General features: G+C 42.1%; 1 protein-coding gene across 10 annotated transcripts in view; it reads left to right on the top strand.

Moving 5' to 3' along the window:
- The first annotated feature begins 15,633 nt into the window (after positions 1-15,633).
- The window catches only part of PPFIA1 (PPFI scaffold protein A1), a 922,132-nt gene continuing 912,991 nt past the window's right edge, over positions 15,634-24,774 (top strand). For 5 of the 10 annotated variants that reach the window (XM_086959570.1, XM_086959566.1, XM_086959563.1 and 2 more), the window contains exon 1: positions 15,634-17,058. The gene's annotated coding sequence lies outside the window, so the exon portion shown is untranslated. The remainder of the gene's footprint in view (positions 17,059-24,774) is intronic. The other 5 variants (XM_086959569.1, XM_086959568.1, XM_086959564.1 and 2 more) reach the window with 1 other exon arrangement.

The raw sequence follows: 24,774 nt of genomic DNA, 5'->3' as shown, positions 1-24,774 counted from the left end.
CCCGTCCTTTCCTGCTCTAACTGACTTATTCATCCCTCGTTGTCCTTCAACGTCTTAGCCTCTGCCCTGTTCTTAGCACATGTGATGCCATGTAATCTTCCCCTTAAACGGGCTTTATAGGCATCCCAAATAAAGTCCAAGGTTGAAGAGCAAATATTATTGTGGGAAAAATTCCATAGAAAAGGACTTAATGGGTTCGATAACATCAGAGTTAAAAAGCATAGCTCTATTTAACATCCATCTCGACTGTACCTGCAGACCTTTGCTCAGAAAGACAAACTGCAATGGATCATGGTCTAAAAGATGACTAGGCTTAACAGTAATCTCCTCTATGTCAATAAGAGATTGTCTATCTATAAATACATAGTCAATCCTGGAAGAATGTCTGAATTTCTTACTATAAAATGTAAAGCCCTGCTGGATGCCTTTCATGGCTCTCCAAACATCTGCCAAATCTAAGTCATGAATCATGTTTAACAGTGTACGACGTTTCTTGGGAGCTCCTATATAGTGGCTCAGATTGGACCTATCATTTGTGGGATTCAATAAAACATTGAAATCTCTACCCAGGATATAAGGCGGTGACTCCAAAGTCAATATTGATTGAAACTTCAGCAAGTAGGAAGAATCATCAATGTTAGGGCCATAAAATGAAGCACATGCAATATCTATATTGTTTAATGTCATTTGGGCCACTAGCCATCTCCCAGAGGAGCCCGTTTGAGTTCACGTTATAGAGCAAGAAGTGCCTTGTTTCACCAACATTGCCACACCTCTACTGTGCGAGGTCTGATGAGAAACACTGAAATATTTTATCCAATGAACTTTGGAGAAGATTAAACGACTTTCTGTTGGGCTCAAATGAGTCTCCTGCAGGAGACAGACTTGGGTGCTGGACAATTCCAAATATTTAAGAATTAGTATCTGCCTTCGAGGACATCTCATTCCGTTAATGTTCCATGAGATGAAAATGGTCGCTCTACCCCTTAATCCTTGGTCCTCCACCATCTCTCCAGTCTAACTGTATAACCTGTGTATCGGACTCCTTGACTTGACATGACCCAATGTAATGTTAGGTGAGATGAGATTGTTTTTTAGTTTTTACCCGGGTGACCATCCTAGACCCCAGTGCCTGTGCCCCTTTACCCCATGAGGAACCCTCCCTTCCAAAAGGGAAAGCCTATTTGGCTCCTCCTCCCCACCTGAGATACAAGATCTAAGTAAACTACGTTCCTGCAGATATGTTGCTCTATAATACTATATGCCCAGCAGATAAAAAAGAAATTGCTTTCTTCTTTTTCAGTCTTATCACAATTAAAACGGAGAAAACCAGCCCCCCACTTCTTCACCCCCTGCTCCTCCCTGATCTTTGCAATCAGAGCGTCAGCCTCCTCTCCTGATTTGATGTGATGCATATGGTTATTCCACATCACCCGGAGTAGTGCAGGGAACTTAAGCTGTGCCTTTGCCCCTAACCCGTTCAGCTCTTCTAGCCTTTTCCCCAGCTCCCACTGTCTAGTAGCTGTTACATGGGAAATATCTGATCTGATTTGGAAGGAGAAGGGATTGGAGCTATTGAATACAATTGACCAGGGCCAAAGACAGGATCTGTTCCTTAACTGAATAGGTAAAAAATAGAGCAGAATCTACCTTGGCTTTTGCCTAGCAGGGTTCCTTCGGAAGGGGTCACGATGTACCCTTTGAATTTCTCGGACTAAGTGCATGTCGTCAACTCCTTTCCCTTCAGCAACGAGATCATATACCCCTTTAGATCGGCCCCTTCTAGAGCTTCAGGGACATTTAGCAATTTTAAATTGTTCCTCCGGGAAGGATTTTCTAAGCGTTCAATGTCCTCTTTCAACACTCTATTCTGTACAGACAATTTGGCTACTTCCACTTCAGTAGATCGGAGCGAATCCCTCATCATCGGGATTTCTTTTTTCATAAATTCCGTTCTTAGTGTGAAAACCTACATGTTTCTTAGTTAGCGCTTCACATAAGGCTTGAATTGCTGCCTGATTTGCCTCCGAAGTTAAAAATCTACTTGCCATCTCGGCTTGATTGTTTTCTGAGACAGTAAATCTATTGGTTATTTCTTCCTTCATAGCAGAAGGATATCCGCTAATGTAGATGTAACATCAGATTAACTAGTATTTTCCGCAGTTGTTACTGTGAATTCATCAATAGTGATTTCCTTATTACCGCTTCTCCTGATGCTTCTTGTTTTTTCCGTACAACTGCACAGGATCGAATCGTGGCGCAGACTTCTGAATTACTAGTTGCCAAAACTGAGTATTTATTCGACAAGCTAACTTCTGGGTGTATCGTCATCGGAGCTTCTACTGCTTCCTGCTCACTCGGTATTTTATTAGTTGCTCCATCTACTAAATTTATATTATTGCCAGAGCTGCTAATATCAGTAATGGTGAGTCCCCCAGGCTCTGCTTTTGGTTAAGTAGGAGTTATTGGAGTTATTGAAGTAGTACTAGTGGCCATGACCTTAAAGTAGGTTTTAAGTGAGGGCGTAACTTTTATCTGGGGTGGAGTAACCTTCTTAGCCTTCCCCCTCCTTCTACTAACAACAACGTCACTTTTTTTTGTTCTGATCTCAGCGCCCTCGTCCGGGTTACAAGCTTTAAATTTACCTAGTCTGTTGATGGTTCTAACCTCAGAAATGGGGGGAGAAATACGTGGGGGATAGCCAAATCTCTCCTGCAGAGGATCTAAGACCAGCCTGGCTCGAAGGGCGTACCTATTAATTTTAAGAATCTACACCTGAGCCTGAGCCTCTTTACGTGATGTCCCTTCTGTTGTTTCCGAGGAACATGGCAGCCACTAGCTGAACGGCCGCGGCACAGCTCCCTCGGTAGATGCATTAAAGTAAAGTATTTCCACGCGGTTCCTGCCAAAGCAAATAGCGGATATACTTTAACAACCACCCCCTTTTTTCCCCCCTACTTGGCATGTGGCTGGAGAAAGCTCCGATCAGTGAGAAGACCGAAGGGAGTAGCAGAGAGGGCAGTAGCAGCGGACGCGGCTGGTGTGCACGTTGGGCGGAGGCTGCCCGAGCGCGTAGGAGACGCGACTCGGCCTCATTCCTGTTACGGGTCACAAGCAGTGGAAACAGCAGCAGGGGTGAAGAAGGTGGTGTGGGTGCCGTCTCGGCGGTGGAGGAGGAGAGAGCTGTGGGTCTCAGTGTAAGAAGTGAAGCCGGGGTTAGTGCTGCTGCGATGGTAGGAAGTCGAAATTTTATCAGAGGATACATCCTGAAGAGGGTCTGTAGGAGTTCTCTGCACGCAGAGGGATTTACTGTACTAAAAGAAAAGGGGAAAAGTGAGCCTGGGGGTACAGGCAGATGGATGGATGTTGACGGTGGGCTAAACAACGGTTATCTGGCTGGTTCACCTGGGCAGAAAGACAAAGAATTAGCTTCTAACCCACTTTGACATCAGATTAGCAACACTGAGGAAAGTTGTGTGTACATATAGGCTTGATTGTAGTCCCCACCAAGCACCTGGGAAAGAGTGAGTGTGAACAGATTTTTTAATTGGGAGGAAACACAGAGCAAGCTATTGAAGGGAAGGATCCTGTTATCCCCGGAGTGTATTATGTGTTCGGAGCTCATGCTTATTTTAGGTTGCCTGAAAATTGGGCTTGCACTTGCTATTTGGCTACAGTTTTTCCGAAAATCTATCATGTATAAAAGTTAGGGGAATGTGCATTGGGATTTTCTAGTAGGCCAAAATTATAGTTGTAGTGCTTTTGAAATAGTAGGGGGATATTTTTGGTGGACTAATTCCTGCTGTCGGAGTTGATTTAAATGATATCAAGATTAGAAAGCTTTCTTCCATAGAGTATAAATTAGCTACTAGTATAGCTGGATCAGTGCTGGCTGTTGATGCTGAGATGATAGCTATGAGGTCTTTGTATCTACAAAACCGCCTTGCGTTAGACAGCCTTCACGCGATGGAGGGCAGAGTTCAACAATGTTGGACTAATATTTCCAACAAGAGTGAAGAGAGAAGAAGTTAATTGTGAACTTTTCATCAATTGAAAGTGGAGGTGTGAGAGCTAGAAACTACTGGTGCATGCGAAGCGATTATGAAAGGATTTCCTGCTGTAGGTAGATGGTTTGGGAATTTAGACAGTGGTCTTTTTGCCGCTATATTGGGGTCTGTCATGATTCATAGACATTGGAATTTGTGTGATCTGTTTGTTTTACATGTTTAAGGCCACAAATGCATGAGATCAAGTAAAGGGGTAGAGCATGGAAAGAAGAGGGCTGTAGCATTGGAGGAGAGTCAGAGTAGGTTTCATGGTGAGATGAAACACCTGGAAAACACAAAGCGTAAGATGGGGAAAATGACATGGTTTAGAGCTGGTTTCAAGAGATTGATTCATATGTTAACTGTGACAGTTATCCTAGTATCAGAGAGGCGATTGTAGCAGCCCACCATGATGCTCCATCCTGTATACATAATCTATATACATTTAGATGCATATATATATATATATATATATATATATATATATATATATATATATATATATATATATATTTTAACGCTCCGTTTTCCCCAATTTTCGAAGAAAATACCGCACTCAGAGGGGAGGGGGGGCTCACGCAAAAATTTATTTGGCAAACCTGAAAACAAATGTCTCGGAGTAGAGCCTTCTTCTGTGTCAACAATTCATACAAAAAGGTATAAAGAATATCAATAGATGGATAAAGTGTAATGTATCTAACATTCTATTTTTAAATGCATCATACTTTTGTCGTAATCTCAGCAACTGTACCTAGGAGTTGTATCACTGAGTTTCCATAGGAAACCTGAAGGTACCTGTCCTTTTTAAGATGGCGCTCATATTTGCAATAGGAACCATGTACCTTCTTTGTTTTAATGCCCCCTTTTGAATAATGCTTTATAAACACAGTCTTTTGTATGAATTGTTGACACAGAAGAAAGCTCTACGCCGAAACAGTTGTTTCCTGGTTTGCCAAATAAAGTTTTGCGTGAGCCCCCCCCCACCTCGTGAGTGCAGTATTTCCTACAAAAATTGGGGAAAACAGAGTGTTAATGAATAGCGGTTTGTCACGACCGCAACCAGCACCCGCCGACGAGTGCACTGTTTGTGCAGAGTAACAATGGAGCTTTGATATATATATATATATATATATATATATATATATATATATAGAGAGAGAGAGAGAGAGAGAGAGAGAGATGAGGAAGCTGAAAGCAACAATCCCATTATGGTAGCAGCTGAGGAACAGCTAACTATAGATCACTGCAGTGGCAGTGGCTTTAAACCCCGGTCTGTATTCATGCCCCAAATTCATTGTGATGCGATTAACATTTTTGAAAAAGGTGTAAAAGAGGAATTCAGAAAGTTAAACCAAAGTAAGAAAAGAACTAATCATAATCTTACGGTTGAACAAAATGAAGCAATTTTAGAGCTGAAAAATAACACTTCAATAGTGATAAAGAAATCCGACAAAGGTGGAAATGTTGTGATGTGGCCCGTGAAAATGTATCTGGAAGAGGGGTTGAAACAGTTGGGGGATAAAGAAATTTACTGTGTAACAACTAGGGTGTGTTATAAAAGGAGTAATGAGCAATTTAAAAATTGCCTAAAAAAATGGAAAAATGAACTATTGATTACCGAAGATGAGTTCACATTTCTATATTGTGAGCATCCTAAGTACCCACCTTATACCTGTTGCCTAAGCTTCATAAGAATAGTGAGAAACCACCGGGGCGACCCATAGTATCGTCCATAGGGAGCGTATATGAAATGATCTCTAAGTGCATTGATTACTTTTTAAGACCCTATGTCCAAAGTACCCTCATATGTGCGTGACACAGGGCACTTTCTAAGACTTATTGACAACATCATGTTGGGAGATGGAATGCTATTGATAACATTGGATGTAAATAGTTTGTATACATGCATACCCCATCCATTAGGCATAGAGGCCAGTCGACATTTTCCTGAAAATGAGAAAGCTGTCTTACTTTAAACACAGGGCCATGTTGATGGACATGATGCAGGCATGTTTCAGCAACATTTTTTTCCTATTCAATCATGTGATCTAGTGCCAAACAAAGGGTACGGCAATGGGAACCTGCTTCACCCCCAGTTAAGCAGGATTATTCCTGGGCTGGTGGGAGGAGCAGGTGGCAAGTAAGATCAATGCCTTTTCCCATAATGTTGTCCTCTGGGCCAGATACATTGACGATGTTTTCTGTATTTGGCGAGGTTCTGAATCAGAAGCATTGGAATTCATTCAAACTCTGAACAATAATGAGCTAAATCTTAAGTTCACGAGCACTATCGATAAAAAAAGAATTGAATTTCTTGACGTTGAGATATCAGTGAATGAAGAGAAATTGGAAAGTAGGCTGTTTAGAAAGAAGACATCAGGTAACAGCCTACTTCATTCTGATAGCTGGCATCCAAGGAAGCTAGTGAACAGCATCCCTTATGGGGAGCTGTTACGTGCAAAGCGTAATTGTAGTACGGAAAAAGGTTTTTGGGAGGAAATGAATACTATGTCCATGTGCTTTAAAAGTAGAGGATATTCAGAAAAGATCATAAAACAGGCATGTGACAAAATCCAACTAATAGATAGGAAGGATCTGTTAGTTGACAAAGATAAAGACACCAAATTCAGCATGTTTTATTACAACGTTTAGTAACCAGGCTTGGGAAGTACAACGTTGTCTAAAAAAGTTTTGGAATGTCTTGAAAACCGACAGTACCTTAAAAGAGTATGTAGGTGAGAATCCGAAAATCATATATAGAAAATGCACAACTCTAGGAGACATGCTATGTAGTAGTGAGTTGAGAGATATAAGTGAGAAACGATTGATAAAGGGATTCTTTACCTGTAGGGCTTGTAAAGATTGTTAAAAAAGCATTAACATGAAACAAATAGATTTATGTGGACATCAGAATCCGTTTATAATTGATAAACTTTTTAACACGCAAATCTGATTTTTTGTGTTTATGCCCTGATCTGTCCTTGCACTAGAATCTACATAGGAAGCACCATACAACAGGTGAAAAAGCGTGCTCTTGAGCACAGACGAGCTATCATGAATGAGGATAAACAGTATCCGATAGCGAGGCATTTTAAAGAAATGCATAACAAAAATTTAGAACTTCTCAAGTACTAAGCATTGGATAGGATTCCGAAAGGGGAAATTATGACACAAAGTATCCCCTAGGGTTGAATAAGGATGAAGAACTTTCAGTCCATTTAGGATGATTAAGTGCACTGTCTTAAGAATTTAGGTAGGCTGTAATTTGTTTGTACATAATTTTAATAGATGAATACTGATCACATATATATATATATATATATATTTTTTTTTTATTTTTTTATTATAGGAGACGGAGACACCATCATCTGTAAAAAATTGGAAATTAGTGAGTAGCCAGTATTGCCAAATACAGTTATAAGCCCACAGGGTCAGAATTGTAAATACTGTATTTATAGCAATATGTAAAGGAAAATACTCGTAATTTTGTTTTGGAACTGCATTTTTATTCAGTTAGCCCACTGGGGCAAAATTGTGTGAAAAAGTGAAAACTGAATATTTAAAATTTAATTTAGAAATTTTTTAAAACACTTTAAGCAAATACAATATGTAACTGGATTATAAAACATCAAAGAATGATATAACAGTTTCTAAAACATCTCAATTCATGAGTTCTCTACGAAAGAAGCAACATTTTCATGTATTGATGTAACACTTCAAAATGGCTGCTACTTTCACTGAACCATTGGTGTGGTGTAGTAGTCCTATTTCTATGTCTAAGTTTTTGGTGATGTCTTTCACTTACTTTTTTGTTTAAATACTTTATTGAAATAAATAAAATTGACCCGTGACAAAGGAGCTGGGCTCCGAAACGTGTCGGGCAAGGATTTGCCGATGATTGAAACTTAATAAAACTTTCACGCATATGGAGTTTGGGCTCGGTTCTTTCGTAAAGTAAACACGAAGGATTTGTTAAATATATATATATATATATATATATATATATATATATATATATATATATATATATATATATATATATATATATATATATATATATATATATATATATGCACAAAGTTGCCAGACTGCAACTCCAGTTCCCAAGAACGGAACAGACGACCAAAACGAATCCAATGTAAGGCAAGAAAGATTTTATTGAGGCAAACTTAGCAGCAAAGCGAACTGACGCGTTTTGGGCGGATGCCCTTGATCACAGTCAAATGTTTACCCACAATGCCTGGATTTTTAAAATGCTGGTGCACACCATGTGATTAAATTCGACATAGAAGAAATACTACTACGTTTATATGGCACACCGGAGTACAGAGGTAAGTAATAACCACATCCAATGTTAATATCACACGGATACAAATTCTCAGCTGAATAAATTCATAGGGTATCGCAAGATTGTTTCTGCATAAATGCTTCAACACGGTCAAAACAGTATAATATTATCGATGCACATCTTGTGTAAATCATCACAATATGTAAACATAACACTCAGTGCAAAAAGACAATTTGGTTTAAACGTATAATATAAATACTTAAAAACATTTTAAATACAAAAATGAATTGTTATTATAAAAACTGTCCCTTAACGATGTGCAATCCTACGCAATGTAAACTTGACACTCTGTGCAAAAAAGGCTACTAAATACTGTACTGTTAAGACCATGAACACTATTTACAATCCAGCGGGGACATCTAAAATTCATGGCAATCCCTTCTGCTAGTAATAATGCTTCGGGGACATCTACTAATGATGGCAAACCCTCTGTTCTCAGATATCGCGCCTACGTCTAGTAAATATCTACTTTTAAACTATTTGTGCCCCTAACACCTATGATTACGAGTGCAAAACTAATATTGTTGACTGGTTTATCAATCCATATCTACATTCTCAACAGGTCAAAGAAAAATAAAGGTGAATGACGAAAAATTTAAAATAAACAGCAAAGGAAATAACATTTGGGCAATATAAAAGGATATTACAAAGTGAGAGCGGCATCTTAGGTTGATGGTGTTTCCATTAAATAGTTGAGGGCTAGGGTGCAAGTTTTTACTAATCATAATTAATTGGTCAACCCTATAAAAAGTGATACAAATCTTCTGTGGTGTTGAGCCCATTCCGTACCTTGGTATCCAGTTCAAGTATCATCTTGGACTCCAGTTGTCGCAGCATCTTGTCTCTGTCCTCTCCCCTACGCGGTTGAGGGACAGACGTCAACACAAAGTAGCTGAGACACTCCAAGTTGTTGTTATGCACACTCCTGAAGTGCCTCGCCACTGGATACGCGTTGACATTATTTACAATCGCCCGAAGATGCTGTAATATCCTGGCGTGCACTGCAAGCCGAGTACACACAACGTACCTCAGGCCGCATGTGCACGCCAGGACATAAACAGCATATTCTGTCCTGCAACTGTAATTGCCCTTGATCTGCAATGGCACCGGACTGAATGGGGTCATGTAGGTGCTGGTGTTAGCACCAAATTTGCACGCCCGACAACTTGAGCACTTAAAGAACCCAAGTCGTGGTGGAAACAAGGATTTTTTCTTTAGTAGTTTAGGAAATGAATTGGAGACTTGACCATTTAACTCCATCCTGTGTTAAATACTTGGTAGCACCTGGCGCTCCTCCCCCTGATGCTGTCGGCACACCCATAGTAGTTCAGAGTCCATTGATGAACCGCAACTCCCAGAAGGCACTGTGTCAGCCGGACTGAGAGGGGGGCGTGGGGGAGTGAGGCACAACAGCTGGTCCGTGCTAGACGACATGTAGGTGGTGAGGGAAGCATCTGTGGCTGCTGGCTGTCTCCGGAAATGTCGATACCTCGTCCTCCAACAGTGGGGATCAGCATGGTGCCAGTGTTCTTTCCGGGACCTTTAGGGTAGCAGGGCCTTCTGTTCTGCGTCCCTGGCAGGCGCAGTATATTTCATGAAACAATCCCTCCAAAGAAGAACTCAGAGACCAAGGGGGATTTCTGGGCAGACAGCTCGCTTTATTTCAACTGGTCACAGTGGCGGCGTATGCATTTCTGCACTTCAGCCTTCCTTAGCGCCCAACACTGAAGCATGTCCTTGACCATTTAACTCCATCCTGTGTTAAATACTTGCTAGCACTTGGCGCTCCTCCCCCTGATGCTGTCGGCACACCCATAGTAGTTCAGAGTTCATTGATGAACCGCAACTCCCAGAAGGCACTGTGTCGGCCAGACTGAGAGGGTGGCGTGGGGGAGTGAGCCACAACAATTGGTCCGTGCTAGACGACATGTAGGTGGTGAGGGAAGCATCCAGTCCAGAAGAACGTTCACGGCCGTCTCCCTTTGTCCCCCTGTGCCGCTACGACCAGTAACCGCAGATTAACAGTTTGGGCAGGGGCAGTCAAATGCGGACTACGCACCCAATGACGGTAAAATACCTTGGTCTCCCCATGTTTCCTCCGTGGTTGCTGGCTGTCTCCGGAAATGTTGATACCTCGACCTCAAACCGCTGGGATCAGCGTGGTGCCAGTGTTCTTTCTGGGACCTTTAGGGTAGCAGGGCCTTCTGTTCTGCGTCCCTGGCAGGCGCAGTATATGTCACGAAACAATCCCTCCAAAGAAGAACTCAGAGGCCAAGGGGGATTTCTGGGCAGACAGCTCGCTTTATTTCAACTGGTCACAGTGGCGGTGTATGCATTTCGGCACTTCAGCCTTCCTTAGCGCCCAACACTGAAGCATGTCCTTGACCATTTAACTCCCTCCTGTGTTAAATACTTGTTAGCACCTGGCGCTCCTCCCCCTGATATATATATATATATATATATATATATATATATATATATATATATATATATATATATATATATATATATATATATATATATATATATATATATCATTCATAGTCAATGTGTCATTTGGAAAGGAGATGAAGCAAGTGCTAAAGAATACATTGCTAACCTAAATAACAACGAGGTTAATATCAAACTAACATCGCAGATCAGCAAGAAGAGGGTCATCTTCCTGGACACACAGGTGGAGGTCAGAAATAACAAACTAGTCACTAGCCTCCACAGAAAAGAGACAGCCTACTGTTTGCCACAAGTGCACATCCATATACTCTCATTCAGAGTATCCCCTATGGGGAGTTGTTAAGAGCTAAAAGGAACAATAGCAACAACAGTGACTTTGAAACAGAGAAAAAGGTCATGATTGACCGTTTCAAAGAAAGAGGTTATTCAGAAAAAACTATCCGCCAAGCGGTTACAAGGGTAGACGGAGTAACCAGAACAGATCTTCTAGTCCCCAAACAAAGATCTCTGAATGAGGATGAAGAAAAAGTCAGGTTCATCACGACATACTCAGGGCAAGCGTACAAAGTAAGAAATATACTGTTAAAAAATTGGCCGATTTTGACATCAGACAAACTTCTAAGTAATTATGTGAAAGAACATCCACAGATTACTTATAGAAAAGGAAAATCTTTAAAAGATGAGTTAAGCAAAAACATGGTCACACATAAAAAAACGGTATATAACAAGAACTTTGCAGGCTTTGAATGCTGTATGAAGTGCAAAGCTTGTAAAGGTAGCAATAACTGTAACAAAATCAGAGTGCCTAACAGTTCTAGATTTTTTAACATCAAAGGTCCTTTTGACTGTAATACCGAATACTGTGTGTACTGCCTAATCTGTCCATGTGGAAAATTCTACATTGGAAGCACAAAACATAAAGCCAAGATTAGGATATTAGAGCACAAGCGAGCAATAAGGAACACCAATGAACAGTACCCAGTTGCTCGCCATTTCAACACACACCACAATCAAAATGACAACTTGTTGAAATACATAGTACTGGATGCAGTTAAGGAGAATGTAAGAGGGGGTGACAGGCTGCAACAATTAAGGATCTTGGAATCAAAATTTATCATTGATTTCGAGACACTACACCCTGTGGGGATGAATAGTAGTGAGGAACTAGCAGTCCACCTCTAGAATCACTGAACATACCTTGATCTGACATTTCTTTGCGCTTGTTTTTATGTGTAAATAATTCGAAATAATTGATTTTAAAATCACTAATTTTCTTTTTACTTAGGGGAATTTGACTACAAGCAAGAACAGGTATTATACCTAAAATGGAATTGTCATAATTGTTTAGCCCACTGGGGCATCACTTGCACAACTACAGTGAAATCTGGGACAATTCAATAGCCCACTGGGGCGAGACTTATTTTGGTTTGAAGGAGGCAATTATTGTTTTGTACATAGTAAACGGAGTGGCGTACTATTATTGTTCCAAAACGGCGCCCAAAAAAGGATGAATACTTCGCCAACAGGCGTAAATCCCTTGAAGTTGATTTCACTCTTAAATAACTGACAATGAGCGTAATATGGCCAGATTTATTTTGTATTGTACCTCGTTTTGCAAAAGTGTATCAGAACATAATTTGACAATGTACGATGAAACACACCATTCAAGTATGGCGGCCAAATAGGCCGAACAGATCAACTGTAGTCCTACCTCTATGCACTTGATTTTCACCATGTAAATAGCACTTTGAAATTGTACACGCTAACCGTGACCAAGCCTTAGTGGCGAAACGCGTCGGTAGGGAGCTGCCGATTCTGTGCCCTAAATAAATCTACTTGAAGCATCCATAGGCAGCCTGTGTCGTTCTTCTGAGAGGGGGAACCTTGGCTTCATATATATATATATATATATATATATATATATACATATCATTCATAGTCAATGTGTAATTTAACTTTATTAAAATCTGTGGCACATTTAAATGAATTAATAGTATGTAACAATTATTATTATTTAGAGCTCCCATAAAAGTGCATTAGGTGGATCAATAAATTGATGTAATCATATTCATTAAATATTTGGGTATAATTATGATTGTTTGTTTCCCACTGATATAATACCGTAGCATGCATCCATTTTTAATCTTGAGTTAACTTAGCTTAACATTAGGCCTTAGCTATAAAAAATTGCTTTAATGCTCCCAGTGTGCGTTTTCCTTTCCCCTGCAGGTGTGTGTTTCTTGTTAGCTAGCGAAAGAATAATTGTTATGTATTAGACTGCTGGTACTGAGGCCCGGGAGAAGAAAATTGGCAACACATTTAGAGTGATGAGGCAAGAGAAAGCCTCTTGTTCACGGTGTACCAGGAGGATGCAACACTCAAGGACAACAGGTGTGAATCTAATGGTGTGACTAAGAGCGTACGTCGACTCCCCTCAAGTGTGGTTATGGGATTGTGCTTTTATGATATTTTATATATCGAAATAAAGCTTTGATGATGGTTATGGGATTGGCTTTCAGTGGGTGGAATGAGATATGAATGATACTTCATGACGTTGAGAGGAAACATATTTCTCTCTGCTGGGTTGCCCTTAGTGAAGAGCTTTATTTTGAGCAGTCTTTCCATTTCCTTCCAACTTCTACTGAAGCTCGAACCAAAGCTGACATTTTCTATGATCCCCCTTTAGAAATCCCCTTTAGGGTGTTTTATTTTAGTTTATGGTCAGATTAGAAAGGGAAAGTTTCTTTATGGAACACCTGATTGCATCAAACTGTTTCCTTTGCATTGTGGCTGTACATATTTTGTATTTCTTTGTATTATTACTTTACTTACTGGCACACTTTAGTCTCTAGACAGTATATATCTTTTAAATATATTTCTGCTTTGTATACATACTGGTTGGATTACTGTTTTAAAATGAACCTTTATAAGTTGAAATAACTGATCTTTGTCCTCATTGTGGAGTCCTCTTGGCTTCTCAAAGATGGAACTGTATTTCTGATGTTAGCTCCCTCACAACGCTTCAAGTCGAGTATCAAAGATCCATACAACCAGTGGTGGTATTTGTTTAATGATTTCACTAAGAGAGTGAGGGTCAGATATCCATGCTCCATCAGTAACGAGTCTCATGTCATTGGTTTTACACAATAATATGTTTTATTTCATTTTGTGTTTCTTTATTTGATTTGAGGATTATGGTGCTATCATGTGTTATTATACATAAAGTTTGTGTTACTTTGATGTGATCAAATTAAAATGTCGGCATACATGCCACCCCCGCCAATTTAGGAGGTAGACTACCGATTTCAAGGCTAGTCCCCCACCTCCTGATTCTGTCATGCAGAAACCTGATTCAGAGTTTTGTAAACTGCCAAAAATAAAATTCGAAAGGCTGTCACAAACTCTCCAAGAATTGCAGTTGACATCCTAGGTTAATTCTTTGTCGTTAATTCTTGGAGGAGGTGGAGATTAGAGCATGTGACGGTCTTGAAATTTTATTTTTGGCAGTTTTACAAAGCATTAACAAAAACAGAGTTTAGAACTGAGACCTCCGTTTTAGTTTGCCCTGTTATTATACTGCCAAAAATTAAAAGAAGATCGCTTATCACCATGCATACCAACAGACCAGATTCAGGCGGATTACATTGGCTTCAATATATCAGTGGGGAAAAAGCATTCTCCCAACTATGTTTTTTGAAATCTCTCGCTTGCCTGCTATAAAATGTTGACATCTATGCTTTGGGCAAAGTTTGCACTTAATAAAATTGCAAAAAAGGGGGGGGGGGGGGTGGGAGCAGGCTAGAATGGAAGATAGGCAACGCCATTGGGGCTGGAGAACAGCTGAGAAACAGACCTCCGAAAACCAGATCTCAGACCCTAAGCCATCTCTTGGTTGCCATGACACCAGGCCTGAATCAGGGGCCCGCTGCGTTCTTTCCCTTTCGTTGTATGAGGTCTCCTCAGGCGTCCTGACAAGTGACAACATTTGGAAAAAGCCCTGCCAACCTCCTCAAAGGAGAGGAAACAAAGCTCCCATTTTGAAGGAACTCTTTTTATGGTTTTCCGTGAGAAAATACCTAAAAACAAATACATTTTTATTAATTTTGCTTACAACTTAAAGGAAAAGAAAGCAGGTAGGAAACAAACATAATTATTTGCATTTGTCGAAACAAGATTACTTTACTCAAATAACGTTTATTTTTACAATAGTAGCAAATATATATATAAATGTATAAGCTGTAGAAAATATCTATCCTCAATATCCATATATTAAGTAATACAATAAAATACGTCCTTTTCGGTCAAGGACAAATCATCTTTTCAAGATGGCGCATACGTTTGTGCACATTGAAACTGAAAACGGAGGACAGTGCCGCGGGCAGCTGTCATAATGAGGGATCAGCATCCATTTTAAACTGCACTCATTTAACTCTCAGTGCAAGGGAAGAAACCCGTGGTTTGTCATAGGATTGCAGGTTTTATAGTATAGATATAACATCAAATGAGTAAATGTGTTTTAATAGATATTCCTCACACTTCTCTGACTATCCTTGTGGTTGATATTTAGATGATTATGAGAGTACATTTTTGCTGTATTACTCACCTTTTTTGCTGTATTACGCACCTTTTTAAACAAAAATGTTATGTTGTGATATGTTTCGAAGTTGTGGCCGACATAAACACATACACCTTGCTCGCGCTGGTACTGAAGGGTTGGTTGGGCTTTCCAGCGTCCTCAGACAGGACCATGTTTGGCAATGCATTGTGGGAGGTGGGCGCACGTCACGCACTGATTTATTCAGGAGCTGCCGTGGCCGCCGGGAGCATCAGCAGCCTGAGCAGCTAAGGCCGCTGGGGAAAGAGTCAGGCGAGGAGCCCGGATGAGAGGGGGAGGGCATCGGTCACGGGAGGCAGGAGAGCAACGCGGCACCCTCTCCCCCTCTCACACCGTCCCGACAGAGGAGCGACGAGCCCTCTCCCCGAGGGGACAGGAGCCGGGGTATGTGAAGGGAGGCAGCTACTTTGAATCAGGAGCTTCAGCCTGGAAGAGGAGGCTCGTGGACACCTGGAGAAGTCTCACAGCGAACCAGGCCCCGAGCTTTGCAAGGAGGCTACTCTGCCTCTACCAGCCAGCTCGGCCGAGTTGCCTGCCATACAGGGGGACAGGACCAAGGCTTCTGGGATGAGCTGGGAGAGATCAGGACCGGTTGCAGGGAGGTACACCGACCCCATCACTGGCAAACGACATTATTGAGCAAGAAGGGAGACCTCCTCACAAACCTAGCTCCCTGAAGCAAGGCTTCCCAGCTCAGGAAGCGCCCCCCTGGACGTATTGTACGACCATAGCCTGAGGAATGTCCACACCGGCTCTCTAGCCGAAGGGTCCTTTCTCTCACTTAAGAGGCTATCTTGGGGAGCAACTGTGCCAGGGATTCCTGGCTGCCTCCTGGTCCCATCCCCCACAGTCACAGCCTCTACATCTGTTCCCATCGGACTCCTACCTTTTCTACACAGGGTTCGGTCAGCTTTACAGAATCAATGCTTATTTATTTCAACCAATCAAGTTTCCTAAGGGTTCTACGAAACAAGCGAAAATTCCCAGCGCCGTTTCTTGAAATCGAAGGATTCTGCACCGTAATTCATTTTCAACATTTCAGCATCTGTGGATTTGTTGGCAGCATAAGATCTCAGTGTCTTTGAGGCAATTCACGCCCATATTCATATCATATGTATATTTTTGGGATATGTGCCCCTATCTTAAGTGGTGAATGGATGCCTAGTGCTCAAAAGCGAGCTCGGATTATAAATGATCACAACTAAAGTCCTCTTCGCTGAGTGGAAACCAGGAAGCGTTACATGCCGTTCTGCCGGAGTATTGCCCTTGAGTTATTTTGGAGAGCAAAAGTAAATTGCCTCGGTCCAGACCTCGGTTGCGGTGTATACTGAAGGAACGCGAAAGCTGCGTGAAGCTTTTTTTCCATCACTCGTGCTTTCCAGCAGAGGAGGCTTCCTTGAACACTTACACCCCTTCCCCATTGTTGGTTGTTTTTATTTTTTTTTGTTAATGGATGCACTTGGGCTTTTTATGTTGCTGAATGGTATACGGGTCAGTTGGATCCTTTGTGTCTGATGCATACTCCCTGAGGACTCTGCAGAAGAGAGGAAGATACGTATTGGTCCTGTTATAAGAGCCATTTTGTTTCATCCACCAAGGTAAACAGAGCGAGAAATTGTAATGTATTATTTTAAACGACAATTTTGTGTTCTGTAGTGTATTGTGAAATGAAGTCAGTTAAGTGTTTCTGAACACACATTCTCAATTATGGTATTAAGTTTAGTTTTAATTGATTACATTTGGCATCTTGTAACAATTTCTCCGAGTGTACTGTACATACTCAACTAGCGCAGAGAAGTACCAACGAATGTAACTTGTGTGTTTCAAGAATTCATAAATGTATACAGAATTATGGCAATAAACTCGATTTGTAGATGCTGTGGCAAGGACGCCTGTATTCCTTCCCCTTTGTTTTAGACTTGCACATATCCACGCCTTCAGTGAAATCCTGCCCATTATCTGCCCCATATGCATCTGTTGGAAAGGGAAGCTGATATCGACCCCTTAAAACAAATACTCGAGCAGATTCTCCAAGCCGGTTTTCATCTCTTTGCTTTTGTGTTTTGCTATTAACTTTCTGTCCTGCAACAAGCCTAACTGCTTAGGGAATTTCGGTACCTCAGGAAGTGTAACTGTCTTTTTTTTTTTTTTTAATTAATGTTTGTTTTTATTGCCCCTTTCCTACTGGCGGAGCCCCTTGTTCTTTTGTGATGCTTCTAGTAGTGCTGCAGGTGACAGTGTGATGTACTGCAGGCTTCCTTTCACTGGAGTCCCGCTGATGGGACTGTTGTTTATAGTGCCTTGCCTGGTAGAGATGGAAAAACGTCCCCTCGAGGCCTTCAGTGCCTTGACAGCTTCTCAATGGGGGAGATGACAGAGTACAGAATGTTACTACGAGAGTTACCGCTGATAACAGACACACTATAATCTTTTCAGTGGACAGAGAATGAAACCAATCGGGTAGACTAAACGTTGTAAACGTCGATATTTGGCATTTGCTTTTTATTTCTTATTCATTATAAAAGTTTATATAGCGCAGACCACTTTGAGCCCATGTCAAAGGACTTTCCATTTGGCAGACAACTTAACAAGCTGTGGCAAAGCAAGTAGGACTTGTCTTTGTGATATTGCCAGTTCTTCTTTTTTTTTTTTTTTTTTTTTTTTTTTTTTTTTTTTTTTTAAGCAAAATAGTATTTGCTGATGCATAACGGCTTCTAGAAAACAAGCATTGGCAAGGCCAGTGACGGTTTCTATGCAAGAGCTGTTGGCTTTGCCAATGTTGTAGCCATGTTGTACACTGGTGTGGCTGCTGTTCAGCACGTCTAAAAGTTACTTGGGTAAAGGAGAGTGGTGTGGAGTAGAGTAGGGTGAAGTTGTGTCGTGGAGTGCAAGGGTGTAGTGGAGTGACAATATTGTGTAGAGTGTAGTAGAGTAGGGCGGTGCAGATCTTTGTGGAGCGGCCTAGAGTGGAGTGGTGCAGGGTAGAGTGGGTTGGGGCAGGGTAGCGTGCACATGTGTAGCAGAGTTCCGAGACTGGGCATAGAGTGGTTTACAATGCAATGGTGCAGAATATATTTGTGTGTAGTGTAGTGCCGGGTCCCACGTCTTCTTCTCCTGCCTCAAACAGGAAGCGGGCAGCAACGCTCCTCCCGCCAATCACAATGCTGCGCTGCAGCGTTGTGATTGGTCTGAGCGTTGTGACACGGCGCTCAGCCAGGAGCTGGAGGGGTGGGCATGTTCTACATGTAGGCTGCAGTGCAGCCTATGTGTAGAAGGGGAAGTGAACATTACTGGTTCGGGCTTCCCCAGATGGCCAAATAAACAACCATTGCACACTCAGGAGTGGGCAATCATACCTACCCTACTCTGTAAGCGGAGCAGCCCCACCCGCCTGCCGGCAAAGGAAGGAAACATAAAATGGTAATTACTAATAGTTATTACCACTTTTGGTTTTTTCTACTCTCACTGCCAGAAAGCAAGGGGACGACGCTACTCCGCCACAGCATAGGAGCTGTCACTGTGTGATGAGTCCAATTGTGTAGGCCGGCGTAGCATGCAGTGGTGCAGAGTATTTGGTGTAGAGTGCAGTGTGTTTTTAGTAGTTGGTGTTTAGTGCAGGGGTCTAGAGTAGAGTGTCTCAGACCGCGATCGAGTGGTGTATAGCAGGATGTAGTGGCGTAGGGCGTAGTGGAGCAGAATAGATTGGTTTTGAATAAGTGGTGTAGACTGGATTGGCGTTGAGTACAGTGATTTAGAGTGCAGCGGCATAGAATAGAGTGTAGTGGCACAGGGTAGATTGTAGTGACGTAGAGTAGAATGGCACAGAGTGGTGTAGAGTGCAGTGTCCTAGATTACAGTGGTGGAGAGTGGTTTATCAGCGTGGCATAGTGCAGTGTTGCAGAGTAGGATGCAGTGACATAGTACAGTGTAGCAGAGTAGAATGCAGTGACATAGAGTGGAGTGGTGCAGGTTAGTGTAGTGGCATAGTGTGAGTACATTGGCATAGAGTGCAGAGTAGACTGCCGTGGTGGAGTAGAATGCAGTGATGTAGTGTACAATAGCCATAGCGTGCAGTGGTGTATAGTGCAGTGGCGGGAAGTGTTATTGAGTATAGTAGTGTGTAGTGATGCAGAGTAGAATGGCGTAGAGTGCATTGGTTTTTATTAAAGTGGTGTAGGGTGCAGAGTGGAGGGATGCGTGGTGCAGTGGCGTAGAGTAGATTGGTTTAGAGTAGAGTGCAGAATAAATTGGATTGGCATAAAGTGCATTGGCATAGAGTGTAGCGGTACAGAGTAGAGTGCAGTGGCAAAGAGTGCAGTGTTGTAGAGTGGTGCATAGTAGGTTAGTATGGAGTAGAGTATCGCTGTGGAGTGGAATCGTGAAGATTAGTGTGCAGTGACAGTGTGTAGTGGTCCAGAATAGACTGCAGTGGTGCAGAGTATAGGGGAGTGGGGTAAAGTGAAGTATGCATGATGTGGTCTCATACTACCGTTACAGACAACATATCTTCAATTGAAATGACCGTTATATTTACACAGACATAGTGTTTTACTAATAAAAGTATGCAGTGCACAAAAAATGTTTGGAAATGTCATCGCCTGGTGTATTTTTTGTTTGGACCGCATTCAAATATTTTTGTTTCCACCGCATTTCAGGATTACAAATTTGTTTTTCTTCATTTGTGCTTTTCTAATTCTAATATATTCTGAAATATCTGCACTGTTCATTCAGAGATACTTGCATTTTGTTGTGTGCTAGTAAAAAAGAACATCGTACAACCTTCCTCAAACAAATTCCCAGTAGCCAACATGATTATCATATAAATTCTCTCACTTTGAAGTTGGGGGGAAGAAAAGTAAACACCAAGCTCCCGGGAAGACAGAACCTGACATTTGACCTGTGTCTTTGAGTGCACATCAAATGTGACCAGATAAGAACAAGATTTAAAGGCTTGTTTACAGATATTGAGCACTGGTGGAAGAATACAGTAAGTAAGGTTTTGGCAACGGAAGGGACAAACTCAAGCTGCACAGCCTAAAACGAATAGAGCCAGCATATAGAAAACGAGCAAATGTGAGTTATAAATAACAAAGCCATTGATATTGCTATAGGCGGAATGCATTCCAATTGAAGCTTTCTTCAGTCCTAAAGAAGTTGTTGGCAAACTAGAACAGTGTGCTGACTGATCGACTTCAACCCTACAAGGAAGAAAAAAAAGGACAGGATAGTGTGGCACGTCCTAGAGGGAAAACTCACTATAACGTTATGCAGCTGTGCTGTACAGTAAGCATCTGGATGCATGATGACTTGACCATGAGTCACCTCTCATGCACGCACCTACTGAATGACGGGCAACGGTTTAGTTTTTATTTACGATTCCAGGATGGCAGACTTCATTTGGAGCAGTAAATAAATAAAAAAAAAACAATATTCACATGCATGGAAGCGTGTTTGTGATAGCTGAGTGGCCTGGCAGCAAATGGTAACTATCGAGCCCTCAAAAAATAGTGTGTGTGTGTGTGTGTGTGTGTGTATATATATATATATATATATATATACACACACACTGTATTGGTTTGTTTTTATATTTTAGGTCCAGAAGCAGACTTTAAAAAAAAGTAAACAGCCAGGTTTGGCGGGCTGGAGCAGTATGGCTCATGCATGATGGGCTCCACACGAAGGAGTCAGTGAGGGGACCGCAACACAGAGTACGAGGGTGTCTCATGGAGTGCTTGAACAAAAAGAACACAATTTTGAGCAGTGGAAGCATACAATTCAGCCAATACAAAGGAAGGTAACCAGCCTTTGATCCAGGGAGTGACAAACACAAGAATAGGAAGGTGAGCCATCCTTTAAGAAGCAAGGAATTGAAGGTTGTCAACCAATGGGCTGGCTTTAAGCACACTGATATTTTTGGTACGGTCTACAAGAGTCTTTCACCTACAAACAGCTAAAAGCAGTTTGGTAGGCGTAACATTAACAGTTTGTTCAAATCAAATCAATTCAATGTGTGTATGTATGTGTGAATGTGTGTGTGTGTATGTATGTGTGTGTGTGTGTGTATATATATATATATATATATATATATATATATATATATATATATATATATATATATCTATCCTTTTTGGTCTGATTGATATTGGGTACATATGTGTGTGTGTATGTGTGTATGTATGTATATGTATGTATGTATATAAAGGATGTTTTTTTTCTTCCTCTCGGTAATCCGTTATATGTTCTGGAATTTCAGTTCTTGCGTTCATTTATTCAGGTTTTATATAATTTTGTGAGTTCTAGTGGGAGGATTTTTTAAATTCAGTTTTTATGCAGGTGATAGTCATGACACAATGCTGGCATTTTGGTTCGGTTTAAAAGTACATATTCTTAGTTCATTCTTGCTATTTAGCCCTCAGTTTTATATTAATATTCCATCAGTTGCAGCTGGGGGAGTAGTGGTCCCGTTACGGCGCACATAGTTTATGCCATGTTTGAGTCTGGAGCCCTTATTGACCTGTCAAGCACGTACTCCTAGGAGGTTTGTGATACAAAAGGACCACTTTAATAAGACGGGTGCCATAGAAACATATGACGAGCCCTTCAGCAGACAAGACCTCAAGTGTTTGAGGCCACTGAAACGGATATGCTGCAGTTCTATACCAGGCAGTGTTCTTGAACAGCCTCTGAGGAGGAATGCATTTAAAATAAAGAGGTTGTTTGAGAAAATAGTTTAGAAACTAATTGCCATTTTGTAGGTAGACAGCCTTCACTGTAGATATATCCGAAGAATTCTCAGTCTTTTCGTAGTGTTGCTGTTCCTTGTCAATTAAGTCTAGGCCGTACAAAACAATACAAATTTAGCTAAAGGGGAAATTTTAGGATGCAAATCCCTTATAAAGTATATGACGTCTCTCCTAGCACGAGTTTAGTCCAGTTGTTATAAAATGTAGAATCCTGAGTGACGACTTGATTTGCTAGACATTTGTTGAGCTCTCAAACTATGCATCCAAGCCTATTCGGGGCACTTATACCATGCACTAAAAGTCCGATCGAATTTATTGGCCCGGTTCAAAGAAAGTAAAAGAAATTAAGCTAGGGAGTTGAATCCTGAGACCTCATAATATATATTTAAAATGTTTTCCATCCCGGCTCATTTTCTCACTTCGTGCACTTTTACTGCTAAGTCTACAGTTATAGTTTTGTCATTTGCTGTCCTCGTATTTAGTTTGTGGTGAAAATAACTCCTAGGTCTCCTTTGGCCTTTTTTTTTGCCTATTCTCAAAATCTCTTCTTGTAGGACAATGTGACCTAGGGAGTGAGGACTGGTGTAATGTCTTCAGCGATATTGCCAAGATTAGTTGTTTAAGTTCATGCATATGAGCCAAGATATGATAGGCGTAGTTAGTTAACAATAACAAAAACCTGCTGGTCTCCGACCAAATAAGTAATCACAGACAAGTGAACAGCGCAAACCAACAAGCTAGAACAGGAACACAGTCCTCAATAAGAGGACTGAATTCCATCACCCACCGAGGTGTCCTGCTTCATCACTTGGGATATCCTCTTGGCTGCAACCTACTGCAGACATGAAGCTACAACTCCTTGCTAGGGTAAAGGATGCGCTTGTGGATGTTTTAATGTTATCCTAGGGTGAGATCTCATGTTATGTTATGTTATGTTTTGCATTTTTATTAGGCGCACAGATGCTCCAGCAAAGGAGCGTCCTGGCGCCCGACAAGGTAGCAGCACAACACAACGAAACAATAAATCAGAACAATTTTTAAACTAAGGAAATAAGAAGGTTTTCACCGCACGGCGAAAGGAAAGCAGATCCCTGAAGGCTCAAATCGCCGGGGGAAGGGAGTTCCAGAGCACCGCCGCACGGACTTGAAAGGAGCGTCCGCCGGCCCTACTCCGCTTAAAGCGAGGGACAACAGCCAGTTCTAGATCAGCAGATCTTAAAGCTCGGACTGGGATGTAATGAACCAGGAGTTTAGAAAGAATCGTAGCTGGAGACCCCTTAAGAATTTTATAGGCGACACAGAGGACCTTAAACCGAATCCGCTGAGCCACCGGGAGCCAGTGCAACGAGCGCAGGGTACTGGAAGTGGGGCACGATCTAGGTAGTCCAACCACCGATCTTGCTGCGGCATTCTGGATCCGCTGCAGGCGTCCAATCTCTGCCTGGTTCAGGCCTACTAATAAGGAGCTCGCGTAATCCAGCCTAGAGATGACAGTGGCTTGGATCACGAGTTGCCTAGTAGAGGCATCAAAAAACTTGAGCACAGGACGAAGCCCGCGTAGGATGCCGAAACAGGACGCCGTACGTTTGGTGTATGTATGTATTGCGATTTATATAGCGCACATATCACCCGAAGGCTTCAAAGGCGCTTGCCTTGGGAACCCGTCCTGGTATTCCCCTGTGAGATAACCCCAGCAGGGTATCCACAAGGTGAAAGCCAGGCATCCCGCCGCGAGCAAACGTAAGGGAGGGGTCCAACCAGACCCCGAGGTTTTTAAGCTCGGAGACTGGGGTGGGTGTAAGACCCAAATCCCCTGGCCACCATCTCTCTCCCCAAAGTTCCGGTTGTTTGCCGAAAATCATGACCTCAGTCTTACTAGCGTTCAGCTGGAGACAGTTGGACGTCATCCAGCCGGCGACCGCCCGCAGTCCTTGTTGGAATCTGGGGGCATGCACATCGGCATCCCCGCTGATTGTGACCGCTAGCTGGGTATCATCGGCGTATGACACCATTGTCATACCCCATTGCCTGACAACCTCAGCGAGCGGCCTTACGTATAGATTAAACAACGTAGGACTCAGCGAGGAGCCTTGGGGAACCCCCATGCCCAGCGGATGGTATTTGGACTGATACGGCGGGACGGTCACGCTAAAGGCCCGATTGGCTAAAAAGGACCGGAACCATTGGAGAGCGATGCCGGTGACGCCAACCTCCTCTAGACGACGCAGAAGGATCGGGTGCGATACGGTGTCAAAGGCGGCGCTCAGATCTAATAGCACCAGCGCTGCCGTTTGCCCCGCATCAAGCACGGAGCGAAGATGCTCCACCATATACAGTAGAGCCGTCTCCGTGCTATGACCGGCCCGAAACCCATTCTGCGTCATATCGAGGACATCAGCATGAAGTAGATGTTCCGAGAGGACCGCGTTGACATGCGCCTCAGTCACCTTGGCAGGCCACGGTAGAAGTGAAATTGGCCGATAACTCTCGGGCTTACTACCATCCAAGTTAGGTTTCTTAAGAATAGGCCGAACCATGGCCTGTTTCCACTTCAGTGGAACTACGCCGGAT

Source organism: Lissotriton vulgaris, chromosome 2_2 (assembly GCF_964263255.1).
Source record: "Lissotriton vulgaris chromosome 2_2, aLisVul1.2, whole genome shotgun sequence".
Taxonomy (NCBI): domain Eukaryota; kingdom Metazoa; phylum Chordata; class Amphibia; order Caudata; family Salamandridae; genus Lissotriton; species Lissotriton vulgaris.
Note: the sequence above shows the minus strand (reverse complement) of the source record. Positions and strands in the feature narration are given on the sequence as shown.